The sequence below is a fragment of the Macaca thibetana genome, chromosome 6 (genome assembly GCF_024542745.1).
Source record: "Macaca thibetana thibetana isolate TM-01 chromosome 6, ASM2454274v1, whole genome shotgun sequence".
Taxonomy (NCBI): Eukaryota; Metazoa; Chordata; class Mammalia; order Primates; family Cercopithecidae; genus Macaca; species Macaca thibetana.
Window position 1 is genome coordinate 26,343,043 of NC_065583.1, and position 26,717 is coordinate 26,369,759.

Consider the following 26,717-nt stretch of genomic DNA (forward strand, 5'->3'; position numbering starts at 1 on the left):
CTAGGCTTAAAGGATGTAAAGAGTGCCTGTGATTGCAAAAGAGAGAGAGAAGTTTAGAACATAAGATCAACATGATGCAAACTTCTGGCACATGTGCCAGTACTTCCCTTTCCCAGACTCATCAGATAGGCCTTGTTGATCACAGAATTCTTACTCACTGAGCTTGAAAGCAGCCTCGGTACCCTTCTCAACACAGCACTCCCAAAAGCAATTGATTACATTTGGTCCACAAGATAAAGCCTCCTTATTTTTCTTTACTTAGATTACAATTTTTAGGTCATGACAAGAGGAAAAAAGTACGTAATATTTAATGTTGCTTTGCATTTGAACCAATACAATTTACAAATGCTATTCTTTGTCAGGGTTTATTTATCTTGCACAGAGCCAGCCTCATAATCATTGTTGGGAAATTCTCCTCTCTTAGGGTAGGACAAAAGGAAAGAGACACTACCTAAAATGCAGGAGATAATCGAAACAATGGTACCTGAGTCACTCAGCTAGAGAATGGGATCCCAGTGGGAAGAGGAGTGTAATCTGCAAACTTTTAGTAAAGGTTATTCCCTTTGTGAAATCAGGTGGAGGGAGGGAGGGAGTAAACATCGGCTTCAGTCATCTCTCCCTTTGGCCTGTGAAGCCTCAGGTCACAGTCATCAGAACTCATCAACCTCAAATGCTCTCTGAAAAAAAGCAAAGGCATTCCCAAATGACTGCCAGGCAGTGAAGCCTTTAACTGCATTGAGACCTTATTTTTCACCTCAGCATCAGTTCTGCATGGAGAGGAGCTCCCCAGAGGGCTGTTCTGAAACAGAGGTTTCAATCCAGGAGCCCTGGAAGGGAGTTTCTTTCTGTGCTGGGGCTCAGTTTTCTTGACCGAAATGCTGATTTGTAGGATAATCAACTACTATATAAGGGGTCAACCTGGACTGGATCACAGTTGTTAAAAACCCAATCTGAGAGCATTCAAATCCCCTCTCCCCCATTTATTTTTTGTTTTTGGCATCTTACTCTTGGGTGCTGCTATAAGGGTTGTCTGTTGAAGTATATATAGTAGTAAGACAGTAAATGAAAGGACATATATCATAAAATTTAACCACCACCAGGGGAATTTTTCCAATATAAAGAAAAATGTTTATTATTCTTCTCTTTTTAACCTAAGCATTTAGATGATTAGCCAAGCACACACTTTCTGGCATTTTAAACCAATCAAATGAGTTCTCATAACCTGGAGATCATCTAAACAATGGTAGCTGAGTTACCCAGCTAGAGAATGGGATACCAGTGGGAAGAGAATGCAATTGGATGATCTGCAAACATCACCTGACCTTTAGCTAAGGTTATTTCCTTTGTGAAACCAGGAAGACGGGATTCCCTGATTATTGCTATCCCCCCCAAAATTCCCCCATAATCCTTTCCATTATGGGGCAAATTCACTTATTCCAGCATATAATTCTCTAACCCCATAAACCACACTCTCTCGTGACACTTGACCATGTAAAAGTACACACACACACACACACATACACATACACACACATATACACACATGCCTCTACCTCATCCAGTTTCATATATCCCACCTTCAGCCAAGATAGGACCATCATTTTCTCAGGTAGGGTGGGGAGAGGTTTTAGATGGTTAGGGCAGACAAAGAGAGGGCACAGAGCCCCCCAAGAGAGGGAGGAGTCTGGCCTCAGTATGTATTACTTTAAGGACAACCAAAACTTTGCACTGTACCTGGACATGATGATGGTGCATGCCTGTAGTCCCAGCTACTTGTAAGACTGAGGCAGGAGGATCACTTGAGGCCAGGAATTCGGAGCAGTCATGGGCTATGATGGCACCTGTGAAGAGCCACTGCACTCCAGCCTGGGCAACATAGCAAGACCCCATTTCTAAAAAAAAAAAAAATGAAATAAAACAAACCAAAAAAACCTACAACTTTGCACTGCAGAGATGAACCCCCGGTAGTATAACTCCTCTACTTACTATACTAAAAAAAAAAGTCACTGTCTCCCCCTTCACCCTCGAGTTTAATTTTAAAAGGCCCCATTCTATTCTTAGCATCCATTGCCTTCCATATGGGACTCTCTGGAAAGGGGAAGAAAACACATCTAGTTACACACATGCTCTACTCTAAGCTGGAAAGCCCCCACCCTTTCTTCTTCAGCTGACAAACGCCTCCTCATCCTTCTCTCCCTGCTCAAATCCTCTGTGAAAATGTGGAATGCCCCTGGGAGACTCGGGGATTCCTCCCTAATGTTTCTTCTGGAATCTATTAAGCTCTAATTACACTCCCCCATGCCTGCCCACATGTCTGCCTTCCGGCTGCACTGTGAGCTCATGAAGGTCAGAGACCCTTGTTTCTGATCTTCCTTTCTCCAGCATCGAGCCCACTGTTAGGTACTAGGATGGCAAATGATCAATGTTCTTGGATGGTTGGATGGATGAATCCCCCTGATGATAGCCTGTCCTAATATCTAGTACAAATCTTACTGTGGAAAGGCTGGAAAGACCCACAAGACTCATAGTGTTCAATGCCCTCTTTTCAAAGATGAGGCTGAGAGAAGTGACTTCATGAAGGCCACACAGTGAGTAGCTGGCATGGGCTATCTGTAGATTCACAGCCTAGTCCTCCTTCCACTAGAAAAACTACTTTTCATTCATTCATGGTAAAGAAAAAAAAAAAAAAAAGACATACTGAGCACATCCAATGTGACAGGCCCTGCCGATACCATGGTGAAAAAGGTAGAGGTGGTTTCTTCCTCCTGCAGCTTACAGTGGGGTGGTGGAGGTGGGGGAGGTCGGGGAGCGGGTGGCGTGGGATACAGGAAGTATTTAGACAAGCAGACAGGACCAGGAATTGGGTTAAGATGGGTCATTTTCTGACTTTACTTAAAATGTTGATATTTTGTTCACCAAGGATTTTTAGTAGTAATTTTGATGTTTTAAAAATATTGCATTAAAATACTTTATCTTGATTCTTGAGTTTTTGGCACCCTTTTTCATTTTGTTCCTGAGGCAAGTACCTCATTCATGTCACCCTAGTCCTTGTCCTATAAGTAACAATATAGTAACTATAGAAGTAACTATAAGTTACTTAGAGTAACTTATAATCATATTATAAGTAACTGTAAGAATTTAAATTAAGAAGAAAGCAAATGACCAAACCTGTCTGACATACATCTTTGGAGAACTTTTATAATTTTCTACAGTTATGGGCCTATTCCTGAGTGGGAAGGGATTTTATATGACAAGCATGGATTTGTTAATTCATTGCATAATTGCTGAGACGACATACATTTCCCAGCTTATAAAGTCATCTCTTAAAATGTGCCAGTTTATGAGGTAATTTTTGTGGCCCTCAACTAATTATGCAAAATCATTTAAAGTAAAGTCTCAGACCTGCTGGCAGCTTCCATGATCAACATCCACACCGTGATTCGTGTCACAAGGAAGATTTCACAAGGTTGACTTAAGGCACATTCATCGAGTAAAACAGGAGTTTTGTTCACATACCAATGCTATTCTTTTGAAGTTCCCCAATATTATATTATTACCAATGATGACATCAACATTAAAATGGATTAAAGAATACAAAGTAAAAAAATAAAACTAAGCAAAAATGCCAAGTGCTTACCATAAACAGGCAATTACTGAGGCCTCTGAAAACACAGCAAAACTGCTGATCATAAGAATAGTGGCTGAAATACCAACGGTATACAATGCATGTGCCACACTGAAGCTGCTTACAGGTGCCCCCTGATTTTAAGGTGACTGTTTGATCCAATGGTCACAGCTAAGGGCACAGAGCCAGATCTACAGATCATGTGCTGGCATCGCCACTAGCCTGCAGAATGACCTTGGGCAAGCTATTTGACCTTTCCGTGTGTCAATCACACAGCTAATGTAGTAGCTGCTACATTCCCAGTAACTTGTTGGAAGCAGGCTTCTTTAAGAAAACATACAAAATACTTTCTCATAAAGAACTAGAAAGTGTCATGTTGAAAGCTCAAAGAGGATCTGTCTCACAAGTTCTTGTAAAGAATGGCCAGTGAAGAATACTATTGGATCATGACCCTTTGTAACAATGGAGATCCAAAGGCAATTTAAGGACAACTTACCCATATCAACATTAAAATACCTAAGAAGAATACAAACAAGAAAATAGAACTTGCTTATGTTAATGGGGTTAATGACTGGCCTTTCATGTGTGAACCCTCATGGAATATTGGCATTGATTCTTTTCTCAAAACAAAGAATCTGCCTGGGTTCAAATTCCAGCAAGGCACTTATTGACTGTGAGGCTCGGACAAGTTATGTGAGCATCTGTGTCAAGTTCATCTCATAGCATCACCAATCTTCTTCATTGGATTTTCTGAGGATTAAACAAGATAGTGCACCTAGAAAGCAGTGAGTACAGTGCTAGGCATGTAGAAAGCACACGGTAAGTGCAAGTGAGATGGAGAAAGAGGATGAAAAAACTGAAGATACTCTCTGATTCATTTGAATTCCTCCAACCACCTAGAACAATGCCTGGCACAGAACAGGCATGAATGGATGTTTGGATGAATGAGCACTTATACATTCCAAGTACTATATTAAAATGAAGGAGAAAGAGTAAGAAAGACATGAGAAAGGGATAAAGATAGAAAGCAAGAAATATATGTGTCCCCCACCAAGGGCCAGGCCATTTATTACTGCCCATAATTCCATATATATTTTAACCAGTGGATCACTTCTCCTTACACACAAAACGGTCAGTCGGGTGCACTACCCTAAGTTCTGCCCAGTGAGGGAATTTTGCCTTGTCACTGTCTTTCAAGGCCAATCTCCAGACTGCAAAGCAGTTGTCATCATTTTCAGCCTGCCCCCACATACCATGTTAACCCATCCATAAACCAGGTTTGAGTTCTTTCCTCCTCTCTCAGCTGGTCCTAAAGGATAGCTCATACAGCCAGAGGTATATGCAGAGGCAAGGGCTTTCATGCAAAAGAAGATGACACTGATTTCCGCACTACCTACTTGGGCACCTTGCTTGTACCCTAGTCCTATTCATGCTCAACCCCAGATACACCACATCCACCTTACAATGTATTCTTGGGCACATCTAATCTTACTACTTGGTGAGTATAGGGACAGCTAATTATAGGCAATTCCAGACACATGGTATCCCAGTAACTCATGATGCTCGATCTCTACCAAGGTCCAGTAGCATGGCAGGAGTTGTTCTTCAAAGGGTGCATAAAGGCATATTATTCTTGATCTAGAACAACGAATAGCCTATGTTGTGCTTTTCCCATTGAGGCTTGACATAGATCCACGTGGCATCTTTTTCTATTGCTGTTACCTTTAATACCATGGGCTCTTCAAGGTTGTGTAGCCCAAACAGCAGGTTGCTTTCACCATAGCCTGGTCCTGCTACAAAGCCTTTTTCCACTCTGGGTCCCAGTCAGACCTGGCAGCCTTTTGAATGATTTGGTAAACGGACTGGAACAATACTCTCAGATGCGGAGATAGGTTGCTTTCAGAACACAAAGAAGCCTACCAGACATTGAAGGAAAGTGCAAGATACATAATTTCTGTTTTACTTTGGAGAGGGTGACCTGAGCTGCCTTTCCCCCTACTGAACCTCTAGATATTTTACTGATGTGTCTGTCCCTGGATCTTTACAGGATTTATCATCTATTCACTGGAGAGCATGTGTCTTGCCAAAGTCTCTAGCATGCTAGCCACTTCTTGTTCATTGGGCCTGATTAGCATAATGAAATCAATGCAGTAGATCAATGTGATGTTCTGCCTAATGACCAGATGGTCCAGCTCTCTTCGGAGGGCAAGAGAGTTAACAAAGCTCTCAGGCAAAATTGTAAATGTATATTACTAACCACTATATATGAATGTAAACTATTTCTGATTTTCTTTTCTCATTGGAATAGAAAAGAATGTGTTTGCCAAATCAGTGGCCACATGTCATGTTTCTGAGGTCATGTTAATCTATCCTTGCAAAGATACTGCATCTGGAACAGCAGCCATGATTGGGGCTTCAGCATGGTTGGTTTTCTGAAGATTTTTTTTTTATTTTCCAGGGCACATGAGGTTTCTCCAGGGGTCAGAGTGGTAAACTAATTGAAGATATAGGGGCTGCCACTCCTGCATCATTTTGATGCTTAAAAGTGGCACAAATTATAGCTATTCCTCCCCTATCTGTCCTGGAATGCAGTATTGCTTTTGATTTGCTCTACTTTGTTGAGGGGTGTGAGGGGAGTTACACTTTCAGAGCTTTCACTTAGTTTTCCCCACTATGACACCCCTTACCCCATGGGTTGTCCAATGTGTGGCTCGTGGCAGCTACTAAGTATGATAATCCCAATTTTACATTAAGAGTGAGAGGAAATGACTATCAGGTGGGTCTATTACTTAAATGGACCACTGTAAACAGGACTTTGGCCAGGACTGTTTATTACCTGGATCCCATATTCACTTCACTCTGAGTCTCCAAGTGTCAATATAAGCACCAGGTCTCCAACCATCAGTGTTAAGTTGGGCCCTGTGTCCAAGAGTCCTCAAAAGTTTGGTATTCCTCTTTTCTCCAGCACATAAATACAAGCGTACATGGCCATAGGTCCCACTGTGGAAGCACTGGGAAAACCATTACTGTGTATCTTTGCCACAGCATTACAGGGTCATTCCTTCTGACGACCCAGCCCCCTCGTCAGTCAATGCATTCTGAGTTTGAAAACCAAATCAGGTCTGAAAACTGGACAAATAATCAAGACTTTATATTAGAGCAACTGTCCTCAGCCTCCTGGGGTTTCTTTTCATGATACCCTTGTTGACTGCATAGTACACCTATTGGCAGCTGTCTCCTTTACTCCTAGGCCTTCTGTGTTTCATTAAGCATATCTCAGCCCTGTGGATCAGGCCCGCTCTGCTGCCACTCTGACCCTGCCACTCATTATGATAATTGCATCCACCTGTCTACTCTTGTTTCTGAGCCCTATCACTCCCACTGCGATCCACGAGACTGGTTCTTGAATAGCAACTTTGACCATCAGACCTGGCTTCAGAGGAGAGTCATCTTCACCCATCTCTCAACCCTAAGCTATTTACACTGTGGCTAAAAATTCAGCTGGAAAAGTATTTTTATGAAAAGGTCATTATTATTCTATAGTATTTTTTAATTTTCTCTATTTGCCTGTATCACCTAGCTGCCCCAAGAGATTGGTATGAGTATCCTGGAAAGCTGGAGAAATCATGGACCAATGTCTGACTGATGCCTAGAAATCTGAAGGTCAGAAGCTTTGGCTATGAACCTCAGGGCAGTGGGGCAGAAAGAGACCCATCTGTACTGGGATTCAGCCACCTATCCACAAAGGGCAGGGGGTAAGTATGCTTAAAGATCTCTTGGCTGCTAGACACATTCTTTCAATCCTGGCTTAGAGCACTGTCTGGAGGGATAAGAAGACAGCAGAGAGTCAGAATGAACCATGTATTCCTTCGGAGTGACAGAGAAAATAAAAAAGGCCCACAGATTAAATAGAATCATCTGCTTTGCAGAGAATACAAGAAAAATTATCCCTATATGGTAGGACTTGTAAAGAATCCACCACTGATTCCCAAGAAAGTAGACAGCTGTGACTGTTCACTAAGCCCAAGTGAAAGTCAGCTTTAAATGCTGGTCAAACACAGAAGAAAAAAGAAACCACTGCCAGTCTCCTAAATCCTTTCTTCCCTTTTCTACATTAGGGAAGAAAAATCTTTTCTTCTACCCTCCTACGTTCAGAACCTGGCCTATGAATTAAAATAACAAAAGACAGATAAACGCACACAATTTTTATCAATATTTATGTTCATGGGCGTTCACAGAAAAGAACTGAAACTCAAAGAAGCAGTTGAACTTGCGGGTTTATACACCCTTTTAACAAAGGAGAGGGGGTTTGGGCTTCAAGGGATGATAAATTGTGGGGATATGACTAAGAAATACATGAGGGAGACTAATGGAAGATAAGGGCTATTTTGGTAAGGCCTCGTTTATGCAAACTCATCTTGGTGTTGATTTTCTGCCTTCAATGATAAGCCTCTCTCTTTTTGTTCTGGCACAATGGGGGTACCTTTCTCAAGGGAAAATGTATGCCCTGCTTTTAGGCAGATAAGGGGAGGGCAGCGAACTCTTCCTCTATGTGTCGATTCTCAATCACTTTCAGCTCAAAATAATCCTTATGCCAAAGTGGCATGTTTTGGGGTGGCATATCCTGATCATCTTTACTCCATCCTGTCCCCTACTCCATCTCTCCCAGATTACCTAGCTAGAAACCAAACAGAGAGCAGGAGGATAAGTGAAAAGGTGGAGAAATAGAGAAGCCAGCCCAGGCCAAGGCTAGTGAGAGGAGAAGGGTTAACTGAAGTTTCAAGCCCTTCCTGTTATGTGGAACAAGACAATTACTAAACTGAGACTCCTTGAGCAACTAAAAAGTCTAGTGGATTTTTTATCATTTGAGAACTTGAAGATAAGCTACAGGACCTGCCTATTTACACCAATAGGCCCAGGACGAATTACTGACCCTGAAAAAGAGAGAGAGACAGAGAGACAGAGACAGAGAGAGAGAGAGAATACACACGTGTACTTGTGTACACTTGAGCAAAAACTTAGGTGGGAAACAGTGAAAAAGTAAAGTTTTTTTCAGTGTGTCCTACCCCATTTAACACATCAATTACAGATGTTTTAACTTTTTTCTTAAAGTTAATTGTAGAGCAAATACATTTTGGAGCTGCCATCTTGAGATCACTAAAACGATCCCTTTCTATCCTCTGGGAGGAGAGAATTTCAATTCTTGGAAAGTGTTTATTGATTTCCTCTTCCACAACATGGGATGGATTTTTAGCTGTGTGTAAGATCACTGTTGTCTAGTGTGTTTTTCTGGGTTTTCTTCTTGCAGCTGCTTTTGAAAAAGCAAATTCTATTGAATTGTATAGTTTATACGTCTCAGGGCTCTGAGTTTATTATCCATTAAACGATGTGCAACTTTTTGAAACACTTCTCATAGCTTTTCCATGGTCTTTCTGGTCCTGGGAGGGAAAACAGCATGAATTTCTGGAGTTTTCAATTCCCTCTTCTAATGTGTAGCTAACAGGCAGGATGACTTAGATAAAACATGATTATTCTTTCATATCATAATAAAATTGTTAAGTCTTTACAAAAATCCTCACACTAGGGCCTTTTCTGCTGCCTAATAATGTAAGAGCAGATAAAGAAAGACATTAAACAAGTTTCCTCTTTGTGAACCAACAGTTGAAAAAGCTATGAGGAAGGGGAGGAATGATTCAGACTTTTCCAAGACTGCTGGATTTTTTTTTTTTTTTTTTTTTTTTTTTTTTGAGACAGGGTCTTGCTTTGTCACCCAGGCTGCAGTGCAGTAGTGTGATCTCAGCTCACTAAATTCTCTGCCTCCTGGACTCAAGCGATCCTCCCAACTCAGTCTCCCAAGTAGCTGGGACTACAGGCCCAGCTAATTTTTGTAGCAACGTGATTTTGCTATATTGCCTATTCTGGTATCAAACTCCCAGACTCAAGCAATCCTCCTGCCTTGGCCTCCCAAAGTGTTGGGATTATAGTCATGAGCCACCGCGCCCAACTGGATTTTATCACCTCCATTTTACCCATGAGTCAATTAGAGAGGTGAACAGTAGAGCAGTGAATCAACTTAATCCTTTTTTAACAAAAAAATTCCAGTGCATAATACAATGCCTGGCACACAGTAAATGCTCAAGACCTATGTGTTAAATAAATGGCAGCTTGAATTCTAGAATCAGGGTACCAGGATACGAGCAAGAGGACCAGACTGCTGACCTTTAGTTATACAGACAATGTTGAGAGAGCTGTGCAGACCACACTGAACAGAACTAAAAAGTCAAAATAATTATCCTACATCATCACATTATATCACATCCCCCTCAAGCCTAACATTATAGTTTTTAATAACAATTGCTATTATAAGAAATAATCTTATTTACTTTTAAGTATATATCTATGTTATAAATATATATACTATGTATTTACACATATACACCCAGCTCAAAGGTTAGCATCTCCAGCAAATAACCTCCCTTCTCCTCCTCCCATCCCTTAGACACAACTGGGTCTTTGATACAGATGCAAGCTGTATCTCATATAGATGTAGCTTACCTATATCAAAGAATAGTCTACTTTGTTGACTAATCTTATCTCCCAGTCTTGGGTCAGGTTTCCTAAAAACAGAGAGGTTTGGGTTCACCTCATTTATCCAAGGCATGCTGAGTGGCACGGTGGGATGGATGTGAGAGAAGGAAGCAGGATAGGGCAAGGAAGTTGCTCAACTGGAATGTAGTATCCAGCAAAGTTTAGTGTTAGGCTGAGGGTGGAGTGCAGTGCTCTGAAGCATCTATTGCACCTGAGGACCACATCAGTCAGTCACTGGCTGCTGCTGGGAGGAAGTGAGAGGACGGGGAACAAAAGTGATAAGCCACAATACTCACAGCTCCTGGGGATAGGTGCACTAGAGGACAACAATGACAGTCCTTTCTATAGTATAGAGTCCATGGGATCATAAGTTCCTATGATTCAGTCCTTATGATTTTTTTTCCAACTTTCCACATCCCTTAGCACAGGGCCTGCAGAGCTGAAATCCACTGTTCCTACTGCTTTCAGGATACTGGGGAGCCATCTTGGAAATGGATGTGAAGATCTTCTACAGAAGCACAGCCTCTCGTAATTTGAGCTGCCTACTAGAAATTCAGGAAACTCAGTCCCTCGATGGGTTGCATTAAGGCCTGTCTGCGGTCCCCAGGCTGACTTCTATCCTTACCCACCACTATAGCAGCTGAGAGTGAGTCAGACTTCAGCAGTTTCGAATAGGAACTCTCAGTCCCTCTTGGTGAGCAGCCAAGACAGTAGCAACCACCTTCACTGGCCAGCTGGGAGATATTTGTTCGCAGTAAAAACCCAGACTTCCTGGAAAGCTTCTGTGCTCAGAAGCTGCCTGCTTGGCTGTCTCCAACAGTGCTTGTAGTAGAGGAAGTGGGTAGAGCCACTGTGGAGGCAGTTCAGTATTCCCTAACGCCACAGCCAACAGTGACTGAATACTTACTCTGTGCTAGAAATGATCCTAAGTGCCTTACACATTGGCTCATTTCATCCTTACAACAACCCTATGAACTAGGTATTATTATTACTGTTCTTATTTTCATATAAAGAGTTAAAAATGTTCATACCTGGGCCGGGCGCGATGGCTCATACCTGTAATCCCAACACTTTGGGAGGCCAAGATGGGTGGATCACGAGGTCAGGAGATGGAGAACATCCTGGCCAACACAGTGAAGCCCCATCTCTACTAAAAATACAAAAATTAGCTGGCCGTGGTGGTGCACACCTGTAGTCCCAGCTACTTGGGAGGCTGAGGCAGGAGAATCACTTGAACCCAGGAGGTGGAGGTTTCAGTGAGCCAAGATTGCACCACTGCACTCCAGCCTGGCGACAGAGCAAGACTCCGTCTCTTTAAAAAAAAAAAAAAAAAAAGGTTCACACCCTTTGATCCAAATACTAAGAATTTCCCCCTTAGAAAGCAATGCTCACCACAAAAGACCTTGAAACGGCCATTGCAAAACTGTACCTAAGACAATGAAAGAGTTCTGACCTAACCAATTCCATCTTGCTTCTAACCTCCAAGCCCTTGTTCATTCCTGGGCACAGGCTGAACTAACTTTGGGAGGAACTTAATTTGTAGTTTATAGTTTAAAACAAAGGTGATAACAGCCTGTTTCCAAAATAAACCCCCTTGTTGCCTGGCAACTATATTGCCTTTGCAGGACTAACAAATTTTAGCCAAAATATTAGGAATTATGGTTTAGGAGCCACGCAGCTGGAGGTTACAAGATTCTGACCCTCCCCAAATTGCTCCTGGGGATAGCTCCTGGCGATAGCATCACTATTGTAAATCCAAAAATCAGTGCTTGAGATATTTCACAGACCCTGCACTTGATGGATCAGCTGGCACCACCCAGATTGATAAAATGGCTCATCTGATCTTGTGACCCCACCCAGGAACTGACTCAGCCAAGACAACTTTGCCTGGATATGATTTCATCTCCAACCCAACCAAACAGCACTCTTGACTCACAGCTGCCTCGCACCCACCAAATTATCCTTAAAAACTCCGATCCTGGCCGGGCGCGGTAGCTCACACCTGTAATCCCATCATTTTGGGAGGCCAGCGCGGGCGGATCACAAGGTCAGGAGATCAAGACCTTTCTGGCTAACACAGTGAAAACTCCGTCTCTACTAAAAATACAAAAACAAAATTAGCCGGGCGTGATGGTGCGCATCTGTAGTCCCAGCTACTCGGGAAGCTGACATGGGAGAATGGCGTGAACCCCGGAGGCGGAGGTTGCAGTGAGCCAAGATCGCGCCACTGCACTCCAGCCTGGTGAAGGAGCGAGACTCTGTCTCTAAGCAAAAAAAAAAAAAAAAAAAAAAAAAAAAAAAAAAAAAACAGTTCATGCCCTTTGATGCAGTAATTCAAATACTAAGAATTCCTCTTAGAAAGCAATACTTACCACAGCTAAGATCGAGCCACTGCACTCCAGCCTGGATGACAGAGTGAGACTCCATCTCAAAAATAAATAAATAAATAAACAAACAAACAAACAAACTCTGATCTCTAGGCCAGGCGCAGTGGCTCACGCCTGTAATGCCAACACTTTGGGAGGCCGAGGCAGGTGGATCACCTGAGGTCAGGAGTTCGAGACTAGCCTGGGCAACATGGCAAAACCCGATCTCTACTAAAAATACAAAAATTAGCTGGACGTGGGGGTGCATACCTGTAATCCCAGCTATTTGGGGGGTTGAGTCAGGAGAATTGTTTGAACCTCGGAGGTAGAGGTTGCAATGAGCCAAGATTGTGCTACTGCACTCCAGCCTGACTGACAGAGTGAAACTCTGTCTCAAAAAAAAAAAAAAAAAAAAAGATCCCTGAATGCTTGAATGCTTAGGGAGACGGATTTGAGTAATAATAAAACTCCAGTCTCTCTGAGTGATTACTCCTTCTCTATTGCAATTCCCCTGTCTTGATAAATCAGCCCTGTCTAGGCAGTGGGCAAGGTGAACCCATTGGGCGGTTACAGCCTTACCCACAAAAAAGTCTGTCAGTGTGATATTTATCATAGCAAAAAATAAAAAAATGAAGAAATAACAGCTAATTGTCCAATGAAAGGAAAATGTTTGAGGTACATCTAAACAACGAAATTGTATATAGCCATTAAAATTATGTTTATGAGTAGTCATAAAATCAAAAAATCTTGTAAGTTTCAGTGACATAAAAAGATGCAAAATTTTCTGTTCAGAATGACCACAAAAGTGCAAGTTTGAAACCATGCACAGAGGGTTTTCTGTCTCAAGATAGCAGACTAAATATGCAACACTATTTTTACCATAAGAGAAATTCTTGATGATCTTTGAAATTTCAGATAATAAAAAAATGAAAATAGAGAAACATATGTCAAATTGTAAAAGTTCAATGAGGACCTAGAAGCTTATAAACAATCTTTTCAAGCTTCATCACCAATGTGGCCCAAAATAGGTATAGTGTTTTTGTTACAACTATTACTCATGAGAAATCACAAAGCCCAGATCTCCAATGCTACTATTCATTTAGAGAAGCTAGGAACCCCACCTCCTTTACTCCTTAAAAGATTGTTTCTTATATCTGGGAATAGAAAAAAAAAAAAAAGTCATTGATCTGGATCACCATGTTATTGCCAGAAAGCAGACATGGCAAAAAGCAACGGAGCTGGCTTAAATGGAGTGCCACTGCCCAATATGAGCATCAAAAATGAAATAATCATAGTTAATTGAAAAACTCCATAAGGCCATGACTGCATAATGGTACACAAAAGAGACTACAAAACACACAAAAAGATAATTGTAACACAAAACAAGAATAAATAGAACGTAATTAATTTTATTGATTTTAATAAGTAGCAGTGTGTTATTATATATTTTCATATTTTAAGAGCATTTTGGTTTAAATGAATATATATTGTTTAGTCTACAAATCCCCCCAGAATGCGAGAAAAATGGCCCCCAAAGAGGTAGAGACTATTTCAGGAAAGGTGACCAGTATGACAATTTATTTACAATAACCAAGTGGAAGGAGATCCCTGCTGCTCATTAGTACCAATGATTATATACAATAACCAATTTAAACAAAAGTGTAGCAGTGTGCTCCAAGATGATAAATCAGTTGTCTGCCAAAGACTAAAGGGAACTAAGTGGACTTGACTGCTTATATCTTAGAAGAATAAAGCTCAAACTAACCCTATTAATAATGAAGTCCTGATTAAGCATACATAAATTTCCAATAATTTTCACCTATCAGGACAATATATTGTGATGGCAGGACAACGGAATAGATAATGCCAGCCCAGCAAAACTTAAAACATACATCATTTCTGGAAAATATGCCAGATTTAAAATGAAATTTTTAATCCATATGAAATACAGAGAACCATGACAAATAACTCTTGATCATAAGAGGGGATTTGGCCTAATGACGAGTGGCTTGGGTTTGAATCCCATTGGACCTCATAACCAAGGCCCATAACTTAACCAATTGTGTACCAACCCAAATTCTAAAACTTCTACTGACTTAAAAGGGTATTTTTTTTTTTAGTCTGACAAATATGAATACACCCCAGGAAGATGTAAAATAATGTCTGGTAAAACTATAGCAAACTTAAGAAAGCAATCATTGGAAGACATTTTTTATTACTTTTTGTGGGGGGGGGGCATTAAACTTAGCCAACTAGTTATAGTTTATAAAAAAACAAAACACAATTTAAACTGGTGTAATAGTAAGAGAATTTTTTAAAAAAGAAGGAGAAATCTATGACATTCACACTCTAGGTTGGATTTTTAAACAGTCTAATAATCAGTTTAGCAATCATGAAATAATTTTGCATATGTTGTTTTCTACATTTTAGGTACTTACAGCATTAAAGAGATTCTAATATAGCAAACTTGTAATAAACTTCCAAAGAGTTTATTAAAGAGTTTATTAAATAAGTTTGCAACCAATGTTTAAGTATTTGGGGAGATACAATTTGTTAAATTAATAAATATTTATTTACTACTTGTGTGAGTACTGTACAAATATTTAGAGGAGTATTTAAAGGAATAGTTATTAGTAAGTTGATAAGATTTTTTGAATTGGGTTTTACACTAAAATACAAATCAGAGTGAATCTTCATGCAAAGGAATTGCCTGCATTTTAAAAAATCTATCAATACTTACCGACTTCCCATTCAGAGACACCATCACCATGGTAATTTAAAATTTTTTTTAAGTTACAATCCACGATAGCAAGAGAAAAAGGAAGGACAATCAAAGAATATTTTGACAACTTGCATAAACGCAAAAAGAGATGAACAAGTACTAGATGAGGAGCAGGAAGGAGGAAGCCGCAGCTTAGAGCTTGGCTGAGTGTTTAAAGATGGCTGCAGGTAAGGGGAGGTAAGAAGAGCAGAAGACCGGGAGACAGGAGAGGGGGCAAAAATGGAGGGCTGACAACCAGCCCCTCCTCCACCCCCCACCCCAAAACCTCAAGAAAGCACTCTAAACACGTGGAAGAAAACATCTGAGGAGAATGAGGCTGGTTGGTGAGAACATCCACGTTTTCAAAAAGGAAACAAGAAAAGGGACATGACATAATTCAAAGAAACAAAGTACTAGGAGTGGAATTTTTAAGTGCAAAAATTCCCCCTTATTTTTGGTTTTGCTTTCTGCAGTTTTTTTTTTTACCCATAATCTAGCATATTGCTATAATTATTCAATTATATTACTGTTGTTAATCTCTTACTGTGCCTAAATTATAAATTAAATTAAACTTTATCATGTACGTATAGAGAAAAACCTAGAATATAGAGAGTTTGGTGCTATCCACAGTTTCAGACATCCACTGGGGGTCTTGGAACAAATCTCCCATGGATAATGGGGGACTAATGCATAAGAGGAAGCACCGTCTCAGGCAAGGAACATTCCCACTGCCTCTGAGATTTCCCCAAAGCAGGCGACCAATTACTCCCAACCTTGGGGCCTATTCATCAAGTTACTCTTTTTCTCTCTCTCTTTTTTTTTGACCATTATCTTCTAGAAGTATTGGTGAACATTAATAAGTTTAGAGTCAGAAGAGTTCTTAGGCTTAACCTGGTTCACCCTTTCCAGAATGAGGAGTTGAAATGATGTGGAGAAATGGCCCCTTTGGACAGCAGCAGAGTGAGGATTTCTGACTTCTAGCTCAGTACCCTCCTGCAAGCAGGGCAGTTAGGTGAGGCTTTCACATGGAAACCAGAAGCATGACTAAAATCTGGCAAAAAACAAACAAAACCTACTCACGTGTATGAAATTCCAAAGACACATAAGTGAAATTTTCAGAAAAAGACCCCATCTTAAATTCAGAGTCCTTGGCTGGGTGTGTTGGCTCACCCTCTATAATCCCAGCACTTTGGGAGCCTAAAGTGGGTGGATTACTTGAGATCAGGAGTTCGAGACCAGCCTGGCCAACATGGCAAAACCCCGTCTTTACCAAAAATATACAAAAAGTAGCCTAGTGTGGTGGCACGCGCCTGTAATCCCAGCTACTGAGGAGTCTGAAGCATCAGAATCACGTGACCCCAGGGGCAGAGGTTGCAGTGAGCCTAGATCAAGCCACTGTACTCCAACCTAGGTAACAGAGCAACACTCCACCTTAAAAAAAAAAAAAAAAAAATCAGAGCCCTTCCCACAAACTTCTACCAAATCCACAGAACTAAAAGAAAAAATTTTCCTCATTTAAAAATAGATAAAAGCTTTTAGTATGTTGTTCCTTGCCAGGAAGACATTGTTGGTTGAATAGAGGAGATTCACTGTCTTTCATCTACTTGAGTAGAGATGAACATAATTTTTCCTTTAAAAAAAAAAAGGTATACAGAAAAGAGAAAAGCTGGGAGTACTCTTTTATTTTTAATCCTTTCCTCTTCTTTTTTTCTAGTCTGCAATGAATCTAGGATAAGAATAATAATGATTCTCAATTATTATGAATGCAATGCATAAAGCATCAGCCTGGTATATCAGAAGGAATCTTGATTATTAAGACCCACCTAATGTGAATTGCAACCCTTTCATAGACTTCAGAAAACTCCATTTTCTTCTCTAAGCCTTCATTTATTATATCTGAACACCAAGGGGATTGGATGATCCTGATGATCCTAAGAGTTTCTTTACTAGTTCTTCCCACTTCCAATATTCCGATCCTATATCATTAGTCCTTATTTTTAAAAATGTATCTTCTTATTCCTGTAAGCATGACCACTAGGTTTTGCAAAAATGCACTTACATCCAAAGTTCAGAACTGCTGGACCTGAGATCTCTTGGCCAATAAAGCTCAAACCATGAACACTTGGCCTTCCCCATGGAATAAGAAACAGGATTGGGCTAGTGAGAAGCAGTGACAATCTCATAATCCAAAATAATAGGAAGATTGGCATATAGAAGAGGCACTTAAAAGCTTGTGGAAAATCTTATAACCAGCCCCAAAACAATGTTTCTCATTGCATAGTCAAATTTATGAGAGAACTATGCCCCAAATTTGGAATAGGACTAGGGCTTGAAAGCAACTTGATTTAGCAGATTTTATTGGGTTTCTAAACTCTGCAAAACTCTGTGCTCAAAGCTTTGGAGGACGCCAAAATTGTACAACAATGGTCCTCATCCCTGGGTTCATAGTATAGAAAAGTTTAGTCATTAAGGGAACAGGTTTTGTATTCCTTACTGACTCTCCCCCCTGCTAGTTTCATAAGTTTAGCCAAGTTACTTCATGTTTCTTTTGTTTGTTTGTTTTTGGTTTTGGGGGGTTTATTTATTTATTTTATGATGTTCTGGGATACACATTCAGGATGTGCAGGTTTGTTACATAAGTAAACGTGTGCCATGGTGGTTTGCTGCACCTATCTACCTGTCACCTAGGTATTAAGCCCAGCGTGCATTACCTCTGTTCCCTAATGCTCCCCTACCCCTCCTCATCCTCCCCCAACAGGCACTAGAATGTGTTATTCCCCTCCCTGTGTCCATGTGTTCTCATTGTTCATCTCCTACTTATAAGCAAAAACATGTGGTGTTTGGTTTTCTGTTCCTGTGTTAGTTTGCTGAGGATAATGGCTTCCAGCTTCATCCATGTCTCTGCAAAGGACATGATCTCTTTTTATGGCTGCATAGTATTCCATGGTGTGTGTGTACCACATTTGCTTTATCCAGTTTATCATTGATGGATATTTGGGTTGATTCCATGTCTTTGCTATTGTGAATAATGCTGCAATGAACATACACGTGCATGTACCTTTATAATAGCATGATTTATATTCCTTTGGGAGTATACCCAGTAATAGGATTGCTTGGGTCAAATGATATTTCCCATTCTAAATCCTTGAGGAGTCACCACATTGTCTTCCACAATGGTTGAACTAATTTACATTCCCATCAACAGTGTAAAAGCATTCCTGGAGGGGCGCGGTGGCTCACACCTGTAATCCCAGCACTTTGGGAGGCCACGGTGGACAGATCACAAGGTCAGAATTCAACACCAACCTGGCCAATATGGCAAAGCCCCGTCTGTACTAAAAATACAAAAATTAGCTGGCCATGGTGGTGTGCGCCTGTAGTCCCATCTACTTGGGAGGCTGAGGCAGGAGAATTGCTTAAACCCAGGAGGTAGAGGTTGCAGTGAGCCGAGATCGCACTCCAGCCTCGCGACAGAGGGAGACTCTGTCTCAAAAAAAGGAAAAAAAAAAGCATTCCTATTTCAGCATCTGTTGTTTCTTGACTTTTTAATAACCACCGTTGTTACTGGTGTGAGATGGCATCTCGTTGTGGTTTCGATTTGCATTTCTCTAATGATCAGTGATGTTGAGCTTTTTTTCATGTTTTTGGCTGCATGTATGTCTTTTTTTGAGAAGTGGCTGTTCATATTCTTTGCCCACTTTTTAATGAAGTTGTTTCATTCAGGACACAGGCATGGGCAAAGATTTTATGATGAAATTGCCAAAAGCAACTGCAATAAAAGCAAAACTTGACAAATGGCATATAATTAAACTAAAGAGCTTCTGCACAGCAAAAAAAACTATCATCAGAACAAACAGACAACCTACAGAATGGGAGAAAAATTTTGCAATATATTCATCTGACAAAGGTCTAATATCCAGAATTTAGAGGGAATTTAAGCAAGTTAAAAACAAAATACTTCATGTTTCTAAGTCCATTTCCTCATCTGTAAAATGGGGATGATAATAATAGAAGATAATGCCCTACCATCTGGGAAGTGAGAACCGCCTCTCCCTGGCCACTGCCCTGTCTGGAAAGTGAGGAGTACCTCTGCCCGGCCCCCGCACCATCTGGGAACTGAGGAGCACCTCTCCCTGGCCACCCCACCGTCTGGGAAGTAAGGAGCACCTCTGCCCGGCCCCCGCACCATCTGGGAACTGAGGAGCGCCTCTGCCCGGCCACTGTGCAACCCTCCAAGTGTGAAGTGACAGCCTTGTATGTGATCTTTCTGCCCTCCCCAAGTTTGCATTTTTGACATTAAAGTTTACTTTTTAATTAAAGGTTTTAAATTGGAGAATATAAAAAATAATAATAATAGAAGATAATGTATCTAAAGCACATTGCACAGTGTCCCAGGCACAGTGAATTCTCAATAAATATGAATTTATGTATTCATATATGTTATAAATGTTATAAGTAGGGAGGCAACAAATATATATACAGATGTAGTAAGCAGATAACTATAATCAAGGACAAGATTGAGTGAGCATTCCAGTAAAGGTGCAAGCAAATTGTCAAGAGAACACAGAAGCAGGGGAAAAAAGCCAACAAATTAGAGTAAGGACTCAGAAAACAACTAGAATTGGTGGAGAAAGTACAGGACAAAGTTGTGGCTTATTTCTTTTCCTGGGACCCTAGACCAAACTTCACGTTATTGCAATATTTGCAAAATAAAATCTCTCTAGCGTCAGAAAAGTTTTCAAAGTCATAATTGGCAAAGGAGTTTGGGTGACATGATGACTAAGAGAGATCCTGGTGCTTTTCAGGGTCAAGAGGCTAACTATGCCATGTAATTAATGAATAAGGCATGTTAGCTTATAGTCAGAGAATAAGTTGGTTCATGAAAGCCTAAATATCAGGATGAAAAATATCCTCTACTCCCATGACCTAGTTAATGCATTTGTTCCTATACGTAGTGATAGTGTCTTTGCTCCTATATTCAGCTGGAGTGATATAAGATCTATCCCTACCCAATTTTACAAGTAATGGGTAACTACCAACAATAGCTATCACCTTATGAAGCAGCTATTATTAGCAGTTCCATTTCACAGATGTGGAAAGTAAAGCTCAGAGAGGGTAAATAACATCCAAGATTACATAACCAGCACATGGCAAGAGGGCCTTGTCAATGATTCACCACTTCAGCATCTAGATGAGTGATGTCTTAGTCCATTCAGACCATTGTAAAAAAAATTCCTTAGACTGGGTAATTTATGAACAACAGAAATTTATGCTTCACAGTTCCAGAGGTTGGGAAGTCCAGGGTCAAAGTGCCAGCAGATTCAGTGTCTGGTGAGGGCTCACTCTCTGCTTCACAGATGGTGCCTTGTTGCTGTGTCCTTATGTGGCAGAAAAGAGAGGCAAGGGAGCTCATCCAGGCATCTTTTACAAGGGCATTTTTAATCTTATTCGTAAGGGCTGAGCCCTCATGACTTAGTCACTTCCCAAAAGCCCACCTCTTGAAACCATCATATTGAGAATTAAGTTCCAACATATGAATTGGGAAGGGGGTGGGGAAACTAACATTCAGAGCATAGTAAGTGACCTGTATGTAGTGGGCCCTGGACAGAAATGTGTTGACTGAATGAGCTGAAAAAGTTAAGAGCCACATTTGGTACTGTTTGGCTTGCCTACCACATTTACTATAGATAGTCGTGTGTTCTCAGCAACTGCTTCCAAGCCCCAATTAAAGATATACAGACCCTAAATTTTGGTCAAAGGTCAACATTTATCTTTAGTTAGGAAAAAAAAAAAAAAAATAGCTAACACTTAGTGAGCACATACCACATCCCAGGCACTGTGCTTAATGCTCTGTGTATTAACTCCCTTAATCCTCACATCAAGATCTTGATTGGATTACTATCACTATTTCCATTTTTAAGACAGAAAAGTGAGGCACCAAGGGATGAAGGAAAATGGCAGAGCCAACATTCAAACCCAGGCTTTCTGACTCCACACTCACAACCACCACAGCACACACTGTACTTCCTTTGCAATTTCATCACGGGCATCAATCAACTTGACTTTTAGTCCTTGACTGGAGAAGTAACAAACGGTGTGTCTTCTGTCCTCTTAGAACAAATCTTGATGGGACTCCTCAAGTGGTGACTTCTTGTGGGGAGCTTTGCTGACCCCAACCATAAAACTAGTTTCCAGTAGGAGGAAGGAAGTGTAGCCAATGGTGAGTGATAAATGGGTGGGTTATTGAATGTGAACAGAGCATTAAGTGAGTGACAGCAGCTGCCTTGTTCATCTTTCACCTGCTTCCTCTCCTTGTAAAGTACTCGCCCTACTACATTTTAATGAAAAACCTGGCTTGAGCCATGATTTAGTGGCTTTCTTAAACATGTGTCTCTCAGAGATGTGCCTGCAAGATATCCTTTCTCCTGACCTTGGAAGTTCAAAAGCAGAGTCAGGCTCATCCCTGTAGCACTGAAGGCAGTTGCTAGGAGATGGGATTTCGGTGGGTAGGAAAGGTTTTTCTCTGGGAAAAAAGGAAGGGGAGAGCCAACTCTTCCTGCTCTAGGAAGCCTGAAACTCCTCTAAGAGGGAAAAAAGAACTTTCACTCCACAATGACAGATGAGCCGTATGTGCAAAAGCTCACAAAAAAAGAAATGTAATGACTTCAATTCTCATTAAAGAGCTAATATCAAAGCATTTCCTGATTGTCATTATAAATTGAAGAGTAAACATGGGACTAGGGCTCCCACAGAAGAAGGGGAAAGGGTAGGATATCACCCAGTTCACAGTTAAGGCCTCAAGCACACTCCCTCCCTCACCTCAACCTCAGGACTCAGTACCTTGCCTCTAGGTCTTCCTACGATGTTCCCTTTACCTGGGACCCTCTCCCATCCCAGTCTTTACCATGAAAATTTCTCCTGCTCATCCTCCAGTGCACTGCTTGAACACCTGTTTGTGTATCTTCCCACACTTCCTGCATAGCTCACCCATTCCTGCTCCCGTAGCACTTTTACATCCTTTTATCAACGTTATTCATATTTTTAAAAAAGAGGAGAAGGAAAAAAAGAAGGGGAGGAAAAAGGCACCACATGCCTTATTTCATGTCAGTATTATTGTGAGGTACACACTATTATTTCCAAATGACAGGAGCAGGCTTAGAGATGTTTAGTAACCTTCTCAAGGCCACGGGGAAAGTATACCGCAGAGCAAAGACTCTACCCTGTAAACCATTTAATCCAGCCTGGCCCTTAAGCCCTCTTCCTTATCAGAATTTATCATCTGCACTTCATGGTAGTCTTTCCTGGCAGATTATCAACTAACTGCTTGGAGCAGGAATCCTAATTGAGAGCTTCATTTCCCACCACATCCATCTCAGTGAATGGCACATGGCACAGACTAGGTAAAGGTTTGCTAAAGGGAAGAGGAAGGAGAGAGAGGAGAAAAAACAAGGAAAGAAGCAAAGAAGGGAAAAAAAAGTGACTCGATGAACAAGGAGATGGGGGAGGGTGTATCTCAGTGCTACAATCCAGTGTGAGCTCGCAAAAGTAAACCCAGTGAATCCACGCATAGGTGCCGGAGCTCTGTCAGCAGGCGGGCTCGAAACTGCAAAGAGTAGCAGAATCGCATTAACCTGAAATAGTGTCTGATATAGATTATGCCTCCTATCTACTACAGGCACAACTCTTTTAAGGATATTATCTAATAGCTGGGACAATTTTGCTCTGCGAGAAATGCTGTTTTTTAACAGTCACTGAGTTAGACCCATTTAGTGTGCTTAGGGCTGTGATTTCCAATTGCTTTGCAATTTTGACGGCCTATCAGTGCTTGGCCTCAGGATAGCAGAACCCATCTTTACCGGCACTGTACAGCAAGAGTTTTTATTGTTACTGCTTTTGCCGATTACCAACATAAAGTCAGCTCATTGCAAGATTCCAAATGATGCTGAAATGTATACTTTATAAAGTAGAAGTTCCCCTGCCTGTCTTGCCCAGCTTCCATTCCACCCCTCCCTTGGAAATAACCACAAAAAACCATTGGCATAAATACTAATACATGTATAATCCTTTATACAAATGGGATACTACACTTATATACAATCCTAGAACCAGCTTTCCTCATTTGCTGATTTTGGACACCTTATTGTGCCAGTTCAAAAACTTTTTCATTATTTGTATATTCCCCTATGGAGATGCACCATTGTTTATTCAACCAATTGCCTACTGGTAGTTATTAGAGTTGGCTCTACTTTCCTTTACATTAAAAATAAGGTTGGCTGGGCATGGTGGCTCACGCCAGTAATCTCAACACTTTGGAAGGCCAAGGTGGGAGTATCACTTAAACCCAGAAGTTTGAGATCAGCCTGGGCAACATGGCAGAACCCCATCTCTACAAAAAACACAAAAAATTAGCTGGACATGATGGTGCATGCCTGCCGTCCCAGCTACTTGGGAGGCTGAGGTGGAAGGACCACTTGAGTCCAGGAGGTGGAGGTTGCAGTGAGCTAAGATCACACCACTACACTCCAGCCTCGGGGACAGAACAAGACCCTGTCTCAAAAATAAATAAATAAATAAGGTCATGTCTCTCTAGAGGTGTACATGATGATGTAGATGGTGGCATGGGTGACATAGAGGTAGACATAGATGAGATTATATATAATCATTATATGAATATATATTATATATGTAATCATTATATGGTTATAGAGGACATACATACATATCTTCAAATGTTATGCAAATATTCCAGAGTCTAAATTTCTGGGGTGAGATTTTTGGGTCAATGTGCATGCACCTATTTAGTTTTAATACATATGTCGAACTACCCTTGAAAAGTTGTACTAATATACACTCCTATCATTTGCTAAAAATGATGAAAAGGACATTTTTGAAAGTATGATCCAGGCAAAGAACTTCTTTCCTAAGAGTTTTGGTTTTCTTTGTTATAAAATTAGAATATCTCTAAGATTCCAAGTCTATGAACAGAAGGTAGAGAGTATTAGAAACCAACTTGGAAATCGCTCCTTTAAGATCGTAACACTAGTGTTCTAAAGAAATTCAGCTGAACTCCAAATGTGCCTCACAGGGTTCCCCATGTTTAGAAGCAATGGGGAATACTTTCTGGTCCCACTTCTCCCCCTCCCAACCACCCACACAGCGTTACTAAAATGGCTCATCAAACTCCAGGGCTCCAACCTCAGATAGCTACAGGGGCCAGGAGGTGAGGTCAGGAGTAGAGTAGGTCAGGGTGCCCCAAGTTGAGTGATGTTTCTATCATTATCATCCCAAATCCCAAGTGTTAAGTTGCATCATAGACTTTAGCATTTGTGTTATATTTTCATGTTAACTGGCCAAGGAGAAGCTAACTTTCTAGAGAGAAAGAACATGGTAGGGGTTGTACATCACTTCAGGCCATAGGTAAAAACTAGAAGTCAGTATTAGCTTGCTTGGCATTAGCACAAATTGTCTGGCTCTGCTCCTTCCTCTGAAACCTGAAGTCATTTAACTTACTCCTCCCCAGCATCTCCATCACTGTTCCAAGTTCATTTTTAATTCTGATGCTGAGGATGAGAGAAAGGTTCATTCATGTGGGTAATAAATGAACCTCTGACTTTGGAAGAGGGATAATTAGTGTACATTATCACTTGGGCTAATGAGATCAGAGTGGTGCTGTCCGCGCCCAACATGCCTAATCAAGAATTTAAATTAAGAAGTCCCACTCTCTGTGATTAAGGAGATATTTACTGAAACATTGCACTCTTAATTCTTTTGTATTTTCATTCACCAGCTCGGTATCAAATGTTTTATGACACTGAAAATATGCTTAGTTTAAAAGGAACAGATGCCCAAATCTCCTTGTGCTCATTTAGAGAGACAACCTGATTTTTCTTTATCTGGGTTGTTATCAGCCAGGATTACACACAACACAGAGACATACAAGTGATTCTAACTGAATTTTGGTGAAATTGTTTTTTATGAGCTATATAACCAGAGCTTTAACAAAAATCCTATTGCCATGGGGAAAAAGAAGAGGTTAGACATGAAAGAAGGTAGAAAGGGATGTATCTAAATTCCACTATCATAAAACCTCCTTATTTTATTTGAACAACCATTCTGATAGGGGCAGGGAATAAAGTGCCCTTGAATTACCTAAAAATGCAATCCAACAAAACTTTCATGAACTTCTATTCTATGTCTGACCTTTGTAGACACTGCTGCATAGACACAGTGCAATCTGGTAGAAAGAGATCAAGGTTTTCTTTCAGATCTGGATTCAAATCTTTCTCAACTACCATCTACAAAAAGGTCTTACATAAGACACTCAAATATGCTAAGCTTCAGCTAGATTTCTTACCTCTTATAAACTAGACTGCTTTAAAATTGAAAACTTCCCATCAGTAGACACCATCAAGAGAGTAAAAGACAAGCCACCAATGTAGAAATGCTATTTGCAACAAATACAATAACAACAGAAAATAATATGCAGAATATATTAAAAATATCCTGCAAATAAATAAGAAAGAGACAAATGATCTAATAGAAAATGGACAAAAGCCTTGATCATTTTATGAAGAGAATAAATATAAGAAAAGATGCTCATCTTCATTAGAAATTGGAGAAATGCAAACTAAAATCCCAAGATACTATTTCGCATACATCAGAATGGCAAAAAAAAAAGAAAAAAAAAGTCCAGCAATATCAAGTGGTGGCAAGAATGTGAAGCAATGGACTAGTTGCCCACTGCTAATGGGAGTGAATTTTGTTATGATCATTTTAAAATATTATTTGGCATTAAGTAATAAATTTGACCATAGGTGTAGCCCATAACTCAACAATTTTCAAGCTTCAACTTTAGATATCTGCTCCTAGGAAATTCTAGCAAACGTGCACTAGCACTCAATACATGTTTATAGCAGGACTACTCACAGTAATAGAAAATCTAGAAACTACTTAAATGTCTATCAACCATACAGTTGATCATGTGTGGCATATTTACCCAGTGGAATATTATATAGCGGGAAAAAAGAAATTAAAGATACAAGACACAACATGTGTGAGCCTCAGGAACATAATATTCTACAAGTTGTAAAAGCAAGTTGTAAAATAATAAATATAGAATGATTTCAATTATATAAAGTTTTAAAATATGCAAAATTAAATCATATATCAAACCCACTAGTCTGACTTCAGAACTCATCACTTATAACACAAGCCTAACACCTCCAGTGCAGAGTAAGGGAAGTAGAACAAAGGGATACAAAAGTGACCATAGGTGAAGATTCACCCCAAAATCACTTGGACCTCATGAAGAGACAATACAGAGGTATCTACAGAGTGAAGAGAGTGGATAAGGAGGCCAGGGAAAGAGACAGTAGTG

The 26,717-nt window shown here is 40.5% G+C and overlaps 1 long non-coding RNA gene across 1 annotated transcript; it reads right to left on the minus strand.

The window, feature by feature from the left end:
* Positions 1-434: 434 nt before the first annotated feature.
* LOC126956761 (uncharacterized) lies at positions 435-10,837 on the minus strand. Its single transcript, XR_007726463.1, has 3 exons — positions 10,510-10,837; positions 1,735-1,892; positions 435-677 (listed from the first exon to the last, which is right to left on the minus strand). It is a non-coding gene; the product is annotated as an uncharacterized LOC126956761 (long non-coding RNA).
* Between the last annotated feature and the right edge of the window lie 15,880 nt (positions 10,838-26,717).